Source organism: Falco rusticolus, chromosome Z (assembly GCF_015220075.1).
Source record: "Falco rusticolus isolate bFalRus1 chromosome Z, bFalRus1.pri, whole genome shotgun sequence".
Classification (NCBI taxonomy): domain Eukaryota; kingdom Metazoa; phylum Chordata; class Aves; order Falconiformes; family Falconidae; genus Falco; species Falco rusticolus.
The window spans coordinates 36,725,120-36,743,095 of NC_051210.1; the positions used below are offsets into that span (position 1 = coordinate 36,725,120).

The window sequence follows — 17,976 nt, forward strand, 5'->3', positions numbered from 1 at the left end:
TATCTTGTTAGAAGTTGTCTTCCTAAATCCCAATAGAAAGTTTTTCCCTGTTTGTATAGTAACAATGTGCAGATGGCCAAAGTGTACAACCGAGCTATATGAGCACAGGTAGAGAGGACTTCATGGAATACCATGTAAAAAGGGACGGTCCATAGTGCAAAACTGCAACTGAGGAATGAGCATCTTAACGCAGGGCCTTTTGGCACACGGTGCTTCAGGCTGACACCTTCCCTGGCCACTGCAGACAGGCAGAGCTGTGGTGTGCCCACTGCTTAGTTCAGATTTGGCCCATCAGCGGACCATAGCTGATCTGTTGTGTCTTGTGCTTGGGTCAAGAAACAGAAGAGAAATACCTGTACTGGTCTGTAATATGTGAAGAAAGGAGGTGTGGTAGGAAGGAACAGACAAGTTAAATGAACAAGGCTCACACAGTATGGAAAAGTAGTCAAGACACAGTCAGGCAGTGTTGCGCAGATCTTCTCGTCTGCTCCCTTCTCAAAGAAGGGAGATATCAAAGCTGCAGAGCTAGTGCAGCCCTACAAAATGGAGCTGTGTGCAGCATGTTATTTATTACTCATCTGGTTTGTAATAAAAGGTTTAAGATCACATACTAATCCACTAATATATCTTCTGTTTATTAATTGTAAAAGAAAGCTGTAACTGAAGAGGAAGAAGGCAGTCTTCATCAGTAAGTCACCACCAAGCACTGATTCTGCATAAACCACTATGTAAAATGACAATTTTGACTTCAACAGATGAAGACAAATGCAGCTTTCCTTAAACAAAATACATTATTTCAGTAACATAATGCAGGGTCAGAGAACTGTAATCAATAGTACAAGGTCCAGTTGGAGGCTAGTTAACTCGGGGTCAGTACTGGGGCCAATATTGTTTAAGACCTTCATTAAGGGGGTAGACAATGGCACCCTCAGCAAATTCACAGATTAGAAATATGGAGTAGTGGCTGAAACACCATAGGGTTGTGATGCCATTCAAAGGGACCTGGAAAATCTGAAGAACTGGGCTGACAGGAATTTAATGAAGTTCAGCAAGAGGAAACATCATGCGGAGCAGGCTTTCCCCCTTTGGGGCATCTGCCTTCCTGGCTTGGCAGCCATTCGGGGCAGCCCCAGACAGCCCTGTAATGTCACTGGGGAACAGCTGTGACAGCTCCTGACCTCATTGCTTTTCAGCACCTGCAGGCTCTGTCCCTGCACATTTTGCCCAGGGCTCATGTGGGCGCACACACAAGGCATGCAGGCTCCAGCAGGACTGTCAGTTTGTTCTACCTGTTTTGGCATGGGGGAAAAAGCAGCTCTGGACACTGTGCAAAGGCAGCCCCTTCCAGCACTCCTCTCCCCTCTGCCTGGCTGCACAGCGCTGTGGATGCCCTTGGCACCTGTCCCAGGACTGTGGGTGTGAGGAGGGTGCCAGGGACATCAGCAGTGGTGAAGACTCCCACTAAGTTCCTCTGTCTTCCCTGACCACCCCCTGCAGGTACCCTGTGCTACTCTGGCGGTGTCTGGGGGGGAAAGCAGGGGGGGTCAGGGTTTTGGGTATATCAGCTCTTCCCCCAGGGCTCCCCAACAGCTCAACAGGGCCCAGCCAATTCTCCCTGCCCATCCTGGCTTGAGCACTGGGGCGTGTGAAGGAGATCAATGCCTTCAGTCCTGCTCTCCATCCCAAGGGGGTGCACAAATAGAGGCACAGCCTGGCACAGCCCCGCATCTCTGTGCTGACCCAGGGCTGTGGCTACTGCTTTCCAGCCTGCAAGGAAAGCCCTTGGGAAGCTCTTCCCTCCCCTCTCCCACAGCCTTTTGGGGCTTCCTTGGGTTTTCTACTCCTAGCACCAGACACACTCCAGCACTTTGCACATCTCTCTTAGCAGGACATGGCATCAGGTGCTGAGGAAGCCATAGGGAAGAGCAGCTCTGCTATAAGGTATGGTGGCACGAGCCAGCTGCTACAGACAGGGCAGAAGTCAGTCTCTTCCCAGGTGTGATAGGATGAGAGGAAATGGCGTCAAGTTGTGCCAGGGTAGGTTTAGATCAGATAACAGGAAAAACTTCTTCACCAAAAGGTTCCCAAGCACTGGAACAGGCTTGTAAACAAGTCACCATCCCTGGAGGTATTTAAAATGTACACGTGGCACTTAGGGAAGTAGTTTCATGGTGGGCGTGGCAGTGTTAGGATTATGGCTGGACTCAATGATCTCGAGGGTCTTTCCAACCTCAGTGTTTCTATCATTCTATTAATCTGAAAGTCATTACAAACATGGAGGCTTTGCCCTAGTTCCCGTTTTCTTCATTCCTGCTTACTTGTTTCCCTCAGACACCCCATGTCACCGTGTCATTCATTTTACTCCACTCTGCACCACAGATACTGCTGGTTAGGAGATGAATGTACATCTTCCCACCTCTGACAAAGTGTTCCTTGAAGGCAGGCTCCAAGTCTTCAATCTCACTGTCACAATGCATGGAGAAAAACAGATTTGCTGATAGGTTTTCCATAAGAAAAGAGCTGAAATCATGTTTCACCGTAATTAAAACAAAAGAACAATTGCTATAATTTCTATTCTATATGAATCTTTGATGTCCTCAACAGCAGAGGTAGCTGGAACACAACATCACAGCTGCCAAATGTTAATCCTAAGACTGCAGAAGGTTTCCATTGACATATTGGTAGGTAGGTTAGCCTGGACACAAACATACTGGATGCATGGATGGATGAATGATCCATGCTGGCTTTTCACTGGCACTGTACAGCTAATTTGGAGAAAAGGCCAAAATAATTTCATACAATTCTCATACCAAAAATGGTACTACACTGCAGTACCTGTTCAAAACACCTCAGTAATGCTGCAGTGAACAAAATTCCAACAGAAAAATGCCACCACACTCTATCTGTGGGAACTTATTTTCACGGAAGTTCCTTTTCTCCATACCTTTAATTTCAGCAGTCTTGAAAAAAAATATTAGGACCTTCATATCTAAAAAGGACAAAGAACTTTAGAATGAAATTAAGAGCTAATAACATAAAAGTGGGGGCGTGGGGACGTGGGAGGGGAAACTCACATTCCCTGGCTACAAAAGATCCCGAGATGGCTACTGAAATTAAAATTCATTTTGATATTGATGTATTTCATATCAGGGTACTCCTCAGAGCATTGTTTAGTCTCAGTATTCACTATACACTCTTCAGAATGAGCTGCCCAGACAGAAGTTCTCTTTGGTGGCATGCTTTTTGTATAGTCTGTAACACCAGGTTGTTCCACTGTTGTCAATTCAGCATATTAATGAGTATTAATATAAATGCTGAAAAACTCGTATCTGCTCATTAAGAAGTCACAGAACACACACAAAACAGAAGTCATAAGTATGCATAGCAATAGACTAACACCTCCGAGTAAAAATTTCTCCACTCTTTTCTAAAAGATGTTCCAAAGCACTGTCCAAAGGGGAAGCATGTACAGGCATACCAAGTTAAACTGAACTACTCATCTCATGTACAGAAAGCAGAGAAGGTGGTATGACAGGGCATTCATTGGGGTTTAAATGTTGACCTGGAAATCTGACTAAATGCTCAAAAAACTGGACAGTGCAGAGCTTCATGCTGCTGTTCTGGCAGTGCTGTTGTTATCAAACTATTAGATTTGAAAACAGTTCAAGTATAACTACACACCCTGGGGTCACCTGTGGATTGACACGGCAGTAAGGGTGAAGCTGGAATCTGTCCAGTCAGAACTGAGATACAGCATGTTGCTGGAGGCTCCTTACCTGCATGTTCATCATTCAGACTGTGTGACTGGAACCGGTCCTTGTTACTTCTTGCTGGAGCTTGAATTTTAATGACCCTCAACTGTCTGACCTGTTAAGATGTCATGGTGTTGGCCTGTACTCTCCTACTATCTACTGGCTGCACTTCTACACACAGTTCTTCAATTTCCTTTAAAGCCCATTACGACACATCTTATGCTAGAAGGAAGTAATCTGTTATCCTGGACAGTCACGTTAACTCTGCAAGTGAAAGTTTTGACAAATTTAGTCTTTATACATTCTTTTCTACCAGACAAGTTATGGATATTATGCCTAGATTCAATAGTTAGCTTTGTTAATGCAATTAGAGTTTGTGGGTTTGAATCAGAACTTAACTAAAACAAGGCACTCGGAAATGCCATCTCTGCACACAAGTATAGTGCTGCTGAAATAAAATACATAAATTTAACTGCTGCTAAAGACCTTTCTTTTAAGGGCTTTTTGCTTCTTATTGAGTGACCTAGTTTTAAGTAGTTAAAGTTGTATTTAAATGTGGCAAAGAAATAGAAATAAGAGATTTTTTAAAAGGGTTTAATTAATATTCCCCAAAGATATTGACTGCTGTGAAAGCCATTGAGATGAAATCTGTATAGTTATTTAAAGAAAGATTGAGTTCTGTCCACTTCTTCACACTCTCTGACATAAAACCAAACTCCTTCATCCTGAAAAAGTATCAGCCCTGTTGGCAAATATGCAAGGCACAGTTACTCAGCTCCATGTCAGCACAGGGGTAGACACCTTGGCCAAGTGGTTCAACCATTCTTTGCTGATAAGTTGCACTGCTCCATCAGACCCAATTTTTGGAAGAAGGCTCTGTCTAGAATCTTGCAGAAAAAGAAAAACTATTTTTCCTTTCAATCCCCTTTTTCTTTTCATCTTGAACTCCAACTAACAAACAGTGTGCAGGGCTCTCCTTAAAACAGCAAATTGTTTCATGAACAAGGCCTGGCTTCCTATGAATTCATACACTACAGCCTTCAAGCAATAACCCAGACTCCTCCTTTTAGACTTACACTTGCTCCATCTTCCAAAATTCTCATAAGCGCCAACTCAAGTACCCTCAACTTCCTCCTTGTACATTAACTACTGGGTATCAGGGAAACACATGCTGCAGCTACATATTTAGATTGCAGGCTTAGAAAAAATGGGCACATTTTGAGCTCATGCTTTCATGCAGTGGAGGTGCTGTGCTGGCTTGTTCTCCTTTGGGCACATTTATTTATTCATTCCTGTAAATGATTGATAAGACTATCCATCAGACTGTCTCCTCCGAGAAGTTAGGCCAAACTTAAAAAGCTGTCAGGGAGAGCATGACAGGATGGTGACTGAATGAGCCCTTTTCTTTAGAAAAACAGGCAAAAATAGTTTAAATGTTATCTAGCAGTTCACAACAAATTCAGAATTCTCTCAAGCCCAAGAAATACCACAAAAGCCAAAGCAGACTCTGGTCCCCAGCAGGACAATGGCACAGATGGGCAGATAAAAACATTCTGAATGAATGATACATATGGTAGAGTCTTGAGCAGTAAGAAGTAGGTGTCTGTGACTGGTCTGTATTTAGACATCTTGGATTCCTTATTGACAGTATGACCTCTGCTAGCAGCAGCCATGGGCAATACACACCACTACCTACAGTTTGTGAAAAGACTTCATTCCAGCAGAGATAATTACTTGGCCGCAGCAACTTGCATAGCTGCAGAATCAAATTGCCTACGATATCCCCTGAATTGCCCAGAACATTTGTTCAAGAAGTCATCATTCTTTTGTAAAATTCAGACACAACAAAGCATCAAAATACATCTCCTTTTTATGGTGCTTGATGCTCTGAGCTAAGGGAATCATAAAGACTTTTTTCTGAGATGAAGACTGTGGCCAATAATGCACTTTTGGCACAACAGACCTCTCTATAAGGAGATTAAAGTTTTCCTGGTAGAAGCTTTAACCAACACTGTGAATGAAAGAGCAGTAAAAAGGAGTTTTCCGGTGCAAGACTGATTTCTTTGATTTGGCATATCATACCTACAAACTGACCTCTCAAAAGGTAAACACATAAAAGTACAGTCACTCCAGCTCCCAGAAGCCTATCAACATGTGCTGTGTGGTTCTCAGTTGGGGCAAAATGTGGGAGAAAAAGTAACACTTTGTATGTTTAGTCATGCTTCCTGCGCCCTAAATTAGAGTTACTCACATATCATTGTAATGAGAACAACATAAACGTGGTCTCTGGATTCTGGCTGCTCTAAGCATCTATCTGATGGTAACCAAGAAGACAGTCTCTTAGGTATGCTACATGTCTATTTCCAAGACTCAGAGTACAGGCAAATGTTCTATTGTCCTAAATAATGCTCTTGAGATACAGCATTCACTCCGTTTCACTGGTATTTGTTGAAGACTCATTTGGAGCTTGAATTTATACAGATGAGAAAGTCCATGCTATAAAAAGTTTATAAAATATGGACAATGTATCTCAGTTATCACTGGAAGAACAGCAGCAGGATCCTTATGATCTCTTAGATTTCACACACAATTTATTTATAAAAGTTTCAGACAACAAAGAGTTGATTTACTTTTGAAAAACAGGTTAATGTTGATGGATTTTGGACAAGGTTTCTCCACCACATCTAATATATGAATATTCAGTACGCAGCAACATTAGGATATGGTCAGACTGATGTAGTGTCCCATCAATACACAAGGAGTTAATATACCTGTAGAACATTAGATGATGGTTAAAAACTTCTCTATTTTGGAAGAATTTCTGAGTTTGAGATGGCTGTTCTCTTTGGTTGGACTTTCAAAATCTTGCTTTCCTTTCAGGAGTTTTATACCCTTCTAAAATCAATAACAGAGTAGAAGAAAATGTATTTGGAGTCACACTTTTCTCCTCTCAATTCCTCCAGGGGACAAATAACGCTCGGCTTGTCAAGTCAGCACAGTTACAAATGTGAGGCTGTAAGATGGAGATTAGGTCCCCAAAGGGCTGAATGTAAGGCTTTACCCTTGAGATGGCTGGAGGAAGTGTGGCTGGTTACCTGAGACAGGCACTTGAGTATAACAGTAAAATAAAGTCTAAAGTGCAACTCTCCCCATAGCCATTAAATTTGACTTTTAAGGAAGCTACAAATGCAATCAAATATCATGGTTATCTTACATGAAAGGAAAAAAACCTATGCAAATGCATAGGAAAATTAGGTACACACTTCCCCTCAGGTAGCTTCCTCATCAGTGTTGCAGACAGTGAGTACTCCAGACATAATTCAAAAGTTTAGTATCTCACACATTTTATGCATGCAGGGAAGCGTAACATTCTTACAAAACAGAGGAGAAAAACTTGGGAAAAGTAACCTGGAAAGAATCTATGCTGATCATACTGCTACCCTTAGCTAGCTCCTCTTTCATCTCTTATATTTAGACAAGGATAAAGGTAGAATAATTGTTTTATTGAAAGGTTTCATATGCTCAAAAGTGAGCATAGTGTTACTGAGGTACTGATCTTGACTAACAGAAGAAATTATAAAGAGGAGTATGAATCTTCCTTCAAAGATGAAACAGGAATGTGGAAGAAGACCCAAGGGCAGCTGATTGATTAGTTTACTTGTCCAACTATTTAATAAGTAAAAGGACTGAAGTGTGGCGAAAGATCAAAACGCAGGTAGTGGTGAAACAGTGGTCAACATAAGCTCTTTATTCGAACAACTATTTTTTCCCTTTCTCTTGTTTTTCAAAGTAGTAGTCTCTGAGCAATGTATGAAAGTAAAGAAAATTTTAGAGCAAGTGTCTTTTGCATGCAAAAAGCATAAGAAAGGCTCACTGCACAGCACAGAATTCTGAAAATACACACACAACTTGTGACTTCAACACTTCTCTGGTCATAAACAGGAAAAAAAAATATTAGAACGATCTGAATATGCATTTTTTCCCTAAAATTCCTGATAATTAGAACTCTTGGAATCAAGTGTGCTAATGTGAATAGCACCACAATTTTTCATTTTAATATTATTTTCTACATATTCACCTTGTGTAACACAGCTAAAAGCTGAAAGGAGTTAAGCATGCACAGAATTAGACCTATAAATTTGACAGTGACTTCATGTAGTATTCATGTAAATATTCTGGTACTTTCCAGATTTAGTACAATCTAATTGGTATACTCTGAGCTGATGTAAAATCTGATATAATTACCATTGAGTTATTATAAAACTATAGTTATTGTCTCACATATAAAACAGATATTTAGAATTTTATAGTAATTGAACAAACAAAATGGATTTAAGCACTTGCTCTATTCTAATTTCTTCACCTTTAAAATAACCTTTAAAATCACCTGAATGGTGGTCTTAATTTGATTCATCAGATTGCCTTTAAATGTCTTCTTTAGCTTCCTGAATAAACATGAAGATTTAATTTCTATCCAGACTTTAGGAGAGGAATTTTTATGAGAAAAGTATGCAGAAATAAAGGAAGAACATAGTATACGTTTAAAAGTAAGTCATTAGGGAAGGAAATGAAGCAGAATACCATTTTCTCAAGTTGTTCCAACAAACTAGATTTTGATTGGGACACTACGGTGAACTTTCCGACCTACTGAAAGAATCTGAAATCTTACTTAATTCAATCTTACTTAATTCAACTGGTAGCACTCATGATTTTTACAACTTTTGTAGACAGTGACATCTCCAAACAGTGTCCTGTTCATTATACTGAAAGGGAAGTGTGTAGTCCTGTCTTAGAGGGAAAGGTATTACACAGGGGATCACCAACATGTCTCTTCCTCAGGGAAGTGCCCTGGCTGTATACTGATGCCTAAGGCAGAATGTCTCAGCCTTCACCTACTGCATCTCTAACCAACTTACAGCCTACCACAACCTTTCCATCACTCATGCTTGGGCCTCCTTCTCCATGTGTTTCCTCCCACTTCATGAGAAGTTTTCCTCACGCAATCATCAAATGGCCATCTCTGATCTCTGCATCCTTTTACTGATGATCCAGGCATTATGCTGCACTGTTTTTTCCCAGTACTTCACTCTAAGACATGCCTTATTTCATCTCCAAAGGCTCACCGGTTGTTCCACACACACTCCTGGCCAGTGCTGATGGATACACAAAGCATATCTGTTAGTTTTTAAGCAAATTGTTTTTTCACTATTTCTTCAACATTAACCTCTCTCTCGTTAGCACTTTTAACAGGCATACCTGTCTCGGGTGCCAGGTTCCATATTTTACTTTGCAGCAGTCCAGTTTCAGAAGCATTTTCTTTTAGATATTTCTTATTTCTTGCACTGCTTTTAGGATAACTAGAGTGTTCCTGCTAGGGTATGCTGATGAGTACTTTAACACAACTGTAGCTTAATTAAGGCCTATCTGGGTACAAATAGGGAATGTGGTAGCTTTGGGATCAGAAGATATTCTGATGGGGAGTTCACAGCCCAGACCTATTAACACTGCAACACCTGTGGAGTTGTCTAATCTCTTGCAGGTTTTGCGTGTTCTCATGATTCTGAAAGTTTGTGGCCTTGCTAGCACCTTTCTCAGCTTAAGACAAAACTATGGTTGCCCTTGTTCATGTAAATCATCAGAATTTTGGCCATGTTAGAACTAAAAAATGCCTGCTGAACAGGTAGTATTGGTGCTTCAACTACTAGATTTAGGGAACCTAAACCCTTTATTTTTTTTATCTCCCCTCTTGTATCAAAGAGTTATTCATCCAAAGAACTGGGAAAAAAACCAAAATCACAAGCACACCTGAAATTATTATTAGCTTAAAAAAAAAGTTATTTCAGAAATATTGTTCTTGGGATTTGGTTCCCAGAGTAATTTTTATCTGTTCCGAAGACAATTAGACATATGTTTTTATCTTCACTGAAATGTGCTAGAAATGCTCTTACTTAAATTGCATCTGATATTCTGATATCATCAGACTGCTGAAGGCACTCTAGCTATTGAAATATTTCCAGAGGAAATACTACTTTACCTGGCAATACTATTACTGACTATTATAAGGCAAACAGATGCTTAGAAAAAACAGCACAGTGTTCATGTTATTCAGTGGTTTCCTATATAAGTTTCTGTACTGAGATCATGGAGGAGCACTGAGCACTAAAAAAAACATTCTTCACTGATGCTAGGAATCTATTGTTTCCCACAACACCTTCCTTTTGGGACTCTCCTGCCTTTGGTAATCTTTTCACATGTCATAGTTTTCCACTAAAAAGGTTCTTCTGCTTTGAGCTTTTGAAAAGCTTAGAAGGCTACTGGGGGTAGGGGTGAAAAGAAAAAAAAAAGCCAAAAAAAAAAAAGCCAGGCATATATGGATTAGAGTTATTCTTTCCCTGGGAGTAGCAACCCTATGACTTTCACATTTTTTAAGAAAAACGGGGAGAAAAAAAAAAGAGATTACACCAACACAGTAGTATCAACACTTCCTTCCACATTCTCACCCTCTACTAGTCCCTGCCTTGCCTTCTTTTCCAGGCAACTCTTATACTGTCACATATGCAACTATTGCCCCTGGCTAAAGATGTCTCTTGTCAAAGCAAACATTTCTGTCTTAAAACAGATGGCATTGTTTCTGTGGAAGTCTGCTGCCTTTTTGGCAAAGTGCTGCACTGCGATCAGTACCTACCGTACAAAACAGTGGAAGCACTGTGGATAGGCGAGCATCTGAAGGAAAGCACTCAAGTTATTCCAGGCAGACCCATCCCTACTCTCCCATTTTCCCACTGTGACAAGGTTGAACCAAGTTCTTTGAGCAGAGACAGACCTTCAACACCAGCTGTGGGCTCTGCAGTGACAACCGAGTACAGAGATAACTGATTCTTCCTAATGCAGACAAAAAAAAAAAAAAAAAGTTTGGGTTGGGGTGCACATACAGAAGTCTTTCTCAAGGAGCCCACAGCTACCTCTGAATACTTCAGGAATTACTGAGCTGAGTTACATAACATTTCTTCCTGGTTTTATTCCAAGTTTAGTGCCTTTCCAGAAATACAGTAAAAAGTAAAACTCTTCTATGTACTGCAGAGACTCTACTATGAAAGTCAGTGAAAACATGTGAAGACCAAACCAAAACCACTATCAGCCTACCTGCAAGGACAATCACTAAAAATAGATGGAACTGCCTACACAGTAGCCTGGTTTTTTCAGGTTCAAAGATACAATGACTTTAAGCATATCAGTACAGCCTGTTTCCAGGTGGGATATAATCTTATTTTTACAGAAGACTTTACAGACATAGCTATAACAAAATGCTTATGGACAAGATAGCTCAGTAAAAAAAAGACACACCAAACTATCACTAAACTTTCACAAAAAAATGCCCCAAATCTTTTTCTCAAGGTTCATTACTGTCAATTGTTTTTCACACCTCAGAAAGAAGTTGACAGAAGAAGGAGATCTACCAGAATGACATACCAACACCAAAGTTGAACCAAAATGTTCTTTTCCAGGAAAGCAAAACCTGGAACATCTGCCCAATTTCCAAACACACAAAAAACAAAAAAATGCAGCCCTGACTACCACAGTTGGATACTGTGGATTTTTATTACCATGAGAACTGAGAAAGATCTAGAAAGATCGGGCCCAAAGTGTGGACAGATGCACAATCCATAACTTTGTTGTTCATTCCTTGTGAGATTTTTAGCAAAATCTCTGGTAAACAAGACATCTCTCAGAACTAAAGCACTATCAGTTCTAGAAGTCACTACTATCAAACAAAAGATGAAAGAAAAGTAATAGCTCCAGCTTGAAAATAAAAGATATCCCAGCAGAAACTGAACATTATTGCAGCAGTATCAAAGTTTGAAAGCCATCACAGGACTAAAATAAATATTTCATCAAAATTCAGGATAAACACCACTCTGGTTTTACTAGCGGGCAGACTCAAAAGACATGCTTGCCTTTTTGGTTCAAATAAGTATCTTTCTTTTAACTTTTCTTTTTATTTTAAACTAGTTGTTTAGTTGTTGCAGGATGACATTTCCAAAGCTATTACAAAGGTATGAACTTCCCTTCTTTCTGCAGCTTTGTCTGTCTCTACTTAGTTCCTGGTCTGGACACTACAACTGTAGATAACAACCTCAGGTTTTCAGCCATGAATGTCAGCAATTGCATACTGTTAAGTGAACAACAAATCAAGACTATTTGGATCCCATTAGACGTCATTAATTTCTCTGAAATGTATTGATTGCTCTGTCTCCAGGATCACTAAAACCCGTTAGTGGATGGATGCCTCAATGGACTGGCCTCATTGTGAGCTGGAGTGGCAATATTAGGCAGGTTCCCCTTTCAGACCAAGATTACCTGTCATCTCAAGTAGTCTACAGTACCCTCCTTTACATAAAGCAGAGAAGTTATTGCAGGAACAAAAATAATTTGATTTTTGTACTTCTAGAACAGGCAAGTTTCTACAAAACTGATCGAGAGTTCTCAGTGCCATTTTCTAGAGTCTATAAAAACCCTGGCATGTTACTTCTTTCTTTGAAAAGCTCCTGGTAGGAGCATATAGCAGGGTTAATGTTCTGCTACAGAGGTACTGTAACTGACAATGGCTCATCTCTTACTGGTAGTTACACTCAGAAAAAGTTCACAGCCACAGAAGTATGAAAGAAAGGACAAGCATTTTTATTTTATTTTTTTGAAAGGAAGATGTGATACTAGTTCATACAGCCAGACTGCCAACATTAAGGACTAGTTCCCTAAAATCTGCATAATAGTTTTGTTAATTAGGAGCCAGATCAAAGGAAGACTTCTCTCCAAAAATATTATCCTCCAGCAGTATAGTTAGCTCTTCCTGACTAGCTTTGGTGAGGACATGTACATCAGAAAGGCAGACTGCATAGCAAAAAACCTCCTCATACCAATTAATACATCAGTGAATCAGCAGTCCAGAAAAGATTGAGTCTGCATCCTCTCCCCATACCACCCTATACCCTCAGAACAAGCAGCACAGCTAAAGCTTACTTTTCACTGCCATAAAGAGTGAATCAAATAGTCTTAGCAAGCAGCAACCCCTTTTAGCCAGCAAATGACCACTTACACTAACTCTAACCTCACCTCTCACGTAAAGCATGAGAATGTTCAAGAAATGCTATGCAGAGAGAGGCATGACCCTTTTCCTCCCCTCCTGCAGAGGAAGCCTATTTGCAACACCTGGACCAGTGAAATATTCTTGATAAGGCCCGTTTATCACTCTGGGCAGAGAGAGGATGCACCTGGCTTCAGCACGTTCTGGGCCAATAGGCAGAATTTCCCTAGCTCTTGCATGACAAACTGCCAGGCTGGAAAAAAAAATAGCTTTTTTTGGGTTTTTTTTTTTTTTTTCTTTCTCATGTTGTGCTGTTCTTTGCATAGCATCAACAGTTACATTGCTAAATTGTCCATTGGTAATTGTTGCTACAGATAGTTGCTACACCAGGATATCAACAAGCTGCCTACATTTGATGAAACTTGTGAGTCAGAGGCAACAGGATTTCACACTAGCAACATCACTCCCTCAGTACACCACTGCTTCCACGTGAATGCAGCTCTGCACCCTTTGCAGAAAACATGTCCAGTGGGTTTGAGTTCACTCGTCCCTTACTGGATTTTTTCCTGAGCTTCTATGCATAGGAGTGCCTGATCTTTGTTATATCCACTGGATGAAGACTGTCATGCAGCCATTCAGCTCACCTGGGGCAGCAGATTTCTTACCAACTGCACATAACTGAGGACAGAATAGTTACTTGGAGCCTCTGCTGATGCCCACTTTGATTCTGGGGTTTCCGGCTGCATGCATGACCAGAACGGTTCAGAGCAGCCTCTTGATACTCATTTTAAATAAGTCATCGTTCTCAGAAACTTGCAAGATGGTTCACTGGTTCAAAAGATAGCTAATCCCATTTATCTGATTTACAAAAATAATCCTTATTTAAGCATCCTGCTTGCTTTACTAACTTTTGAGCAAAATACTCTGGAATTCATATATATTCTTTGAAATGCAGTAGTGAAATTTAACACCTTATGTCAAAGATTACTACATTAATGCTACTTCCTTTACTTACATTCCCCATATTTCAGATATTGGAGATTTTCACCTTTTCAAAATCTTAGTTTTGTTTTTTTGCATAAACTGAACTTGCTTTCATGATTCAAGTTATCAAATTTGGCCTGAGTTTCCCAGAGTAGTAATTTATCCATGAACAACTGCTTAGTACACTTACTAGCTTCCTTTTCTGTGTTCTGTCTAAACAAAATGACAAAAAGGATTTTTCAGTTTAAGTTTTTCTCATTTTAAAGGAGTTTGGGAGGAAAAAACCCTTCCTTTACAGAAGGTTTCTAGCCTCAGTTTTCAAATCTAGATTAAGTAATCCACTTTTCAGGCAACCCTACCAAAAAATCAATAAAACTAGTTTTTAAAAAACAATAAGACTTTGTTGTAAACTGAGCTTTGTTCCTTTGAAATTTGTAAAGCCAATTTTGAAATGGGCACTAGAATTTGTAAAAGCAAAACTGCACACTCAGTGGTCAGCAGCAGCACGCATCTTAGCATTTTAGCTCTAGCATCCCACAGATGCTCTCAGTCACACTGGCTTTAGCTAAGAGACAGTACACTCTGGCTTCTATGTGTTCTAGACTCCACGGTCTCAGAAAGTTTTAAGTTTTTCTCCTTTTCTCACTTACATAATTACTTTATTCCAAGGCGGGGGGGGGGGGGGGGGGGGGGAGGGGGGGGCGGGGAAGCAAGAGAAAGACTATCCCAGATGGTAGGGGTGGGCTGTGGCTAATGTATTAACTGATATTAACTGATGAACCCTGGTTCTTTTACTCATTTTACTGAATCTGTTGCTTACGATAAAGATTTTTAAGTACTTAAAAAAAAAGTGCTTTTTTAAAAAAAAACTTTATGATATTAAAATATTTAGGCAAATGTATGCCCATTTCTTTAGTACACATTCTACTCTAACACTTCCTGCCTGTGTTTTCTCTGTATTTTCTCCCTTTCTTTCCTTTTTACAACAACCGTGTTTAAAGAAGTGGCCATTTAGTCATCGTATCTACAGGAAGTTTTGACCTAATTTTAACTTTGCAATGTAAAGACAAACTACAAATTTTTATTTTATTTCTTTGAGGCAGGTAATATTTTCTGTCAAACATTATGAATATTTATGAATTATTCTTACCCACAGTAAACGCTGGAATGCTGGAATCATTTCTTTTGATGCAGGAGCATACAAGCTCCTTCACACTTCTTGCACTTGCAATGCTGATGTTTTCCCATTACTCACTCTGACAAACAATGCAGAAGTCAGTGGCAAAAGGTTTTCTTCTGCCTAGCTGTATGCCTCTACATTACCCTGTGTCATGAAATTTAATGCTATATCAACTATACAGCCTTGCTCCTGAAACCTTAAAGGAGGAAAATGCAAACACTAACCGACAACTTTGTGTTCAAATTATTTTTTACTATGCCCAAAATAAATATTAGTAATTGTGTGTTGTACTATTTTCTACTGTATACAAAAATAGGGAAAAATCTTGCAAAGCTCACAGCTTCTTTTTCTCACAGAGTGATCAAAGGGCTTAAACTAAACTACAGAAATTAATAATGTTTCTTTGTAAAGTGGTGCAAATATTAGGAAGGAAAAAAGAAGTGTAATTTGCAAAAAAGTGTTATGACTGTGAGACCATGACCTCTGAATACAATATACATTTCAGAAGTGACCTCTCCCACATCCAGTGCCTCTGGCACAACAGAACCAAAAGAAAGGATGGGAGACTGAGGAAAAGTCCCTACCTTTTTTTTTTTTTTTTTTGTCATCAGTATCTTCAGAGGTGCTCAAGTCCGGTTTATAATTTTATCATTGGTCTTCAGAAATGTTATTTTGCACTCAACATAACCCACTAGCTGCTTCTAAAAATAAATTCAGTTTTTGTCTTCCTGTGACTTCAAATTCTGCTCTTGCATCACATGCAAGTGGGTGAGCTGCACAGTTCACCTTTGCTTACACAGAGTGTTAATATTTTCTTTAACAGAAACAAAACCAGAACACTTCAACCACATTTCTCTGGGATTTTGCCGTCACCCCAACTGAATGTGAAGATGGAAGCAATTACTTACTTTTATCTATTTCCGCCATTTTTGAGCATCCTAGCTGATTACAAAACCTTTAATTCAAACTATTTTGTTTTCACCACACTATAATCTTTCTCCCCCACAGGATAACTGTCAGAATATAAAGAACATTCAAACTTCCTTATTTGTCTGTTTATCACTCAATGCTCAACAGAGGGATGAAGAAAAAAAAAAAAAAAAAGAAGTCGCAGTTCCTCTAAGTGGACTGCCTGAATGTATTCTACGCTGCTATACTTTATGGACTCCAAGACTGCAAAAATACACAGCACTGCAAGCCGATACTAGCTCAGTACCGGATGGCTGTGCCCATGGATTAGGCTGCAGATTCAACCCAAGGGCTCAGGGGACCAAAGCTTCTGTGGGAAAAAAACAACAGCGTGAAAGAAGCCTAACAGAAAAGAACATTAAAAAAAAATAAATTATGAACAGTGAATTCCCTTAAAAGGAATTATTTTGTTTTAAAATTGAAGTACTTTACAATGTATCATGTAATGTGGACAGACTGGGACTCTGCTTGCAGCTCTTCTACCGGAGTCAGTATCACCTAACAAAAGCATTTATTACCTTTGTCCAAAATAACATCCCTTCACACTAATCCGGCCAACTACAACACAAGGCTTGTGCAGTACAGCGCTGAAGAAGAAAACTGAATATGCTGGCAGAACACATGAAATTAAGAGCAATTGACTCTGGCTTCAGGCTCGTAGTGTTCAACTAGTCTCAGCACTTCTGGTTAACACACTACAGTTGTTTTCTTGGAAACAAAATAGGGAAGTTTGATAAGCAAGAAACATATTTTTAAAGACACTTTGACAGGCATCAAATCCTTGACAGACTATGCACCATTCAGACAGAAGCTCCACTTTCGTGTACGCTTGGCTTTGTTCAAAAGCGACCACGACAATGATGTATAAAGACATAACGAAATGTGCATTTTAGTATCTAAGTTCCAGATTTAGGTTTCTCAGACGCTGGGCCAGTGGTATTTATGTTCAGAAACACTGTAATACGGGACGGTTTCACGCTCGCTTTCAAGCGGGTGCGTTCCTAGCCAGGCGCTGCTGCCGCGACACGCGAGCCCCGCCGCGACACGCGCGCCGCCGCTCTGCCACCGCTCCGTACGGCGCTCCCGCCGCCCCGCGCCTCTCCACCCTTCCCTCCGGAGATGCCGAGCGCTCCGCAGGGCCGGTGACCCTGCGGGTTCCGCCGTCCGCCCCGCGCCGCCCGACCCCGGCCCCGCCGCCGCACGGCGCAGCGCGGCCGAGGACGGGGCGGCGGCGACGGGCCAGCGGTCGGCGGGGCCCCCGTGCCGGCGGCCGAGCGCCGCTACTCACCGCTCCCCGCGGGTCGCTCCGCACCGCGCCGCTGCCACTCGCCGCCCGGCGGCTCCTGCCGCTGCAGCCCGGAGGGAACCGGGGGGGCGTCGGCCCTCGGGCGCCCGGGCCGGGCCGGGTCAGGGTACGGCCGGGAGCGGGGCGGGACCCGCGCGTAGCGCCCGCCGGTGCCGCCGCTTCCTCGTTTTCTCTCGCAGCGGCGGCCACTTCCTCAACGGGGTGTCGGCGCGCTCCCGCCTCCGCAGCGGGCGCAGCCACCGCGCCCCCGACCCGTCCCTCGGGCGGCGGGAGAGCGCCCGGCCGCAGCCCGCGGCCCCTCCCGTGTCGCTTCTCCCGGCGGCGAGGAGGGCCCGTCTCCGCCGGGCCCCGGGGCGTGGGGCTGCTCGGGACCGTGTGGCGCGGCCGTCCTTGGCGCCCTGCCGCGGGTCCCCCGTGCAAGCGGCGTTGCCCAGCGGGCAGCCGTGTAAGGTGGACGCTTGGGAAGGGGGGTCAAAATGTGTCGGGTGTGGGCTTCCCTTCAGGAGTATGTGCGCTCTCGGTGTCTACTGGAAGTTCTGTCTGTCGGTACTTCATACTTTGGTCAGAAAACGACCCTTTAGGGGGTTTCCTTCTGGAGCAACACAGGGGCCTACCACACCACAGTATCTCCCAGTTACTTTTCACTCGACACTCCCCCCCCCCCCCCCCCCCCCCCCCCCCCCCCCCCCACATCTCAATCAAA

General features: G+C 41.9%; 1 protein-coding gene across 3 annotated transcripts in view; it reads right to left on the bottom strand.

The window, feature by feature from the left end:
• SYK (spleen associated tyrosine kinase) overlaps window positions 1-17,558 on the bottom strand; it is a 53,658-nt gene extending 36,100 nt beyond the window's left edge. For all 3 annotated transcript variants that reach the window (XM_037374047.1, XM_037374045.1, XM_037374046.1), the window contains exon 1: window positions 17,256-17,558. The gene's annotated coding sequence lies outside the window, so the exon portion shown is untranslated. The remainder of the gene's footprint in view (window positions 1-17,255) is intronic.
• Window positions 17,559-17,976: the final 418 nt, after the last annotated feature.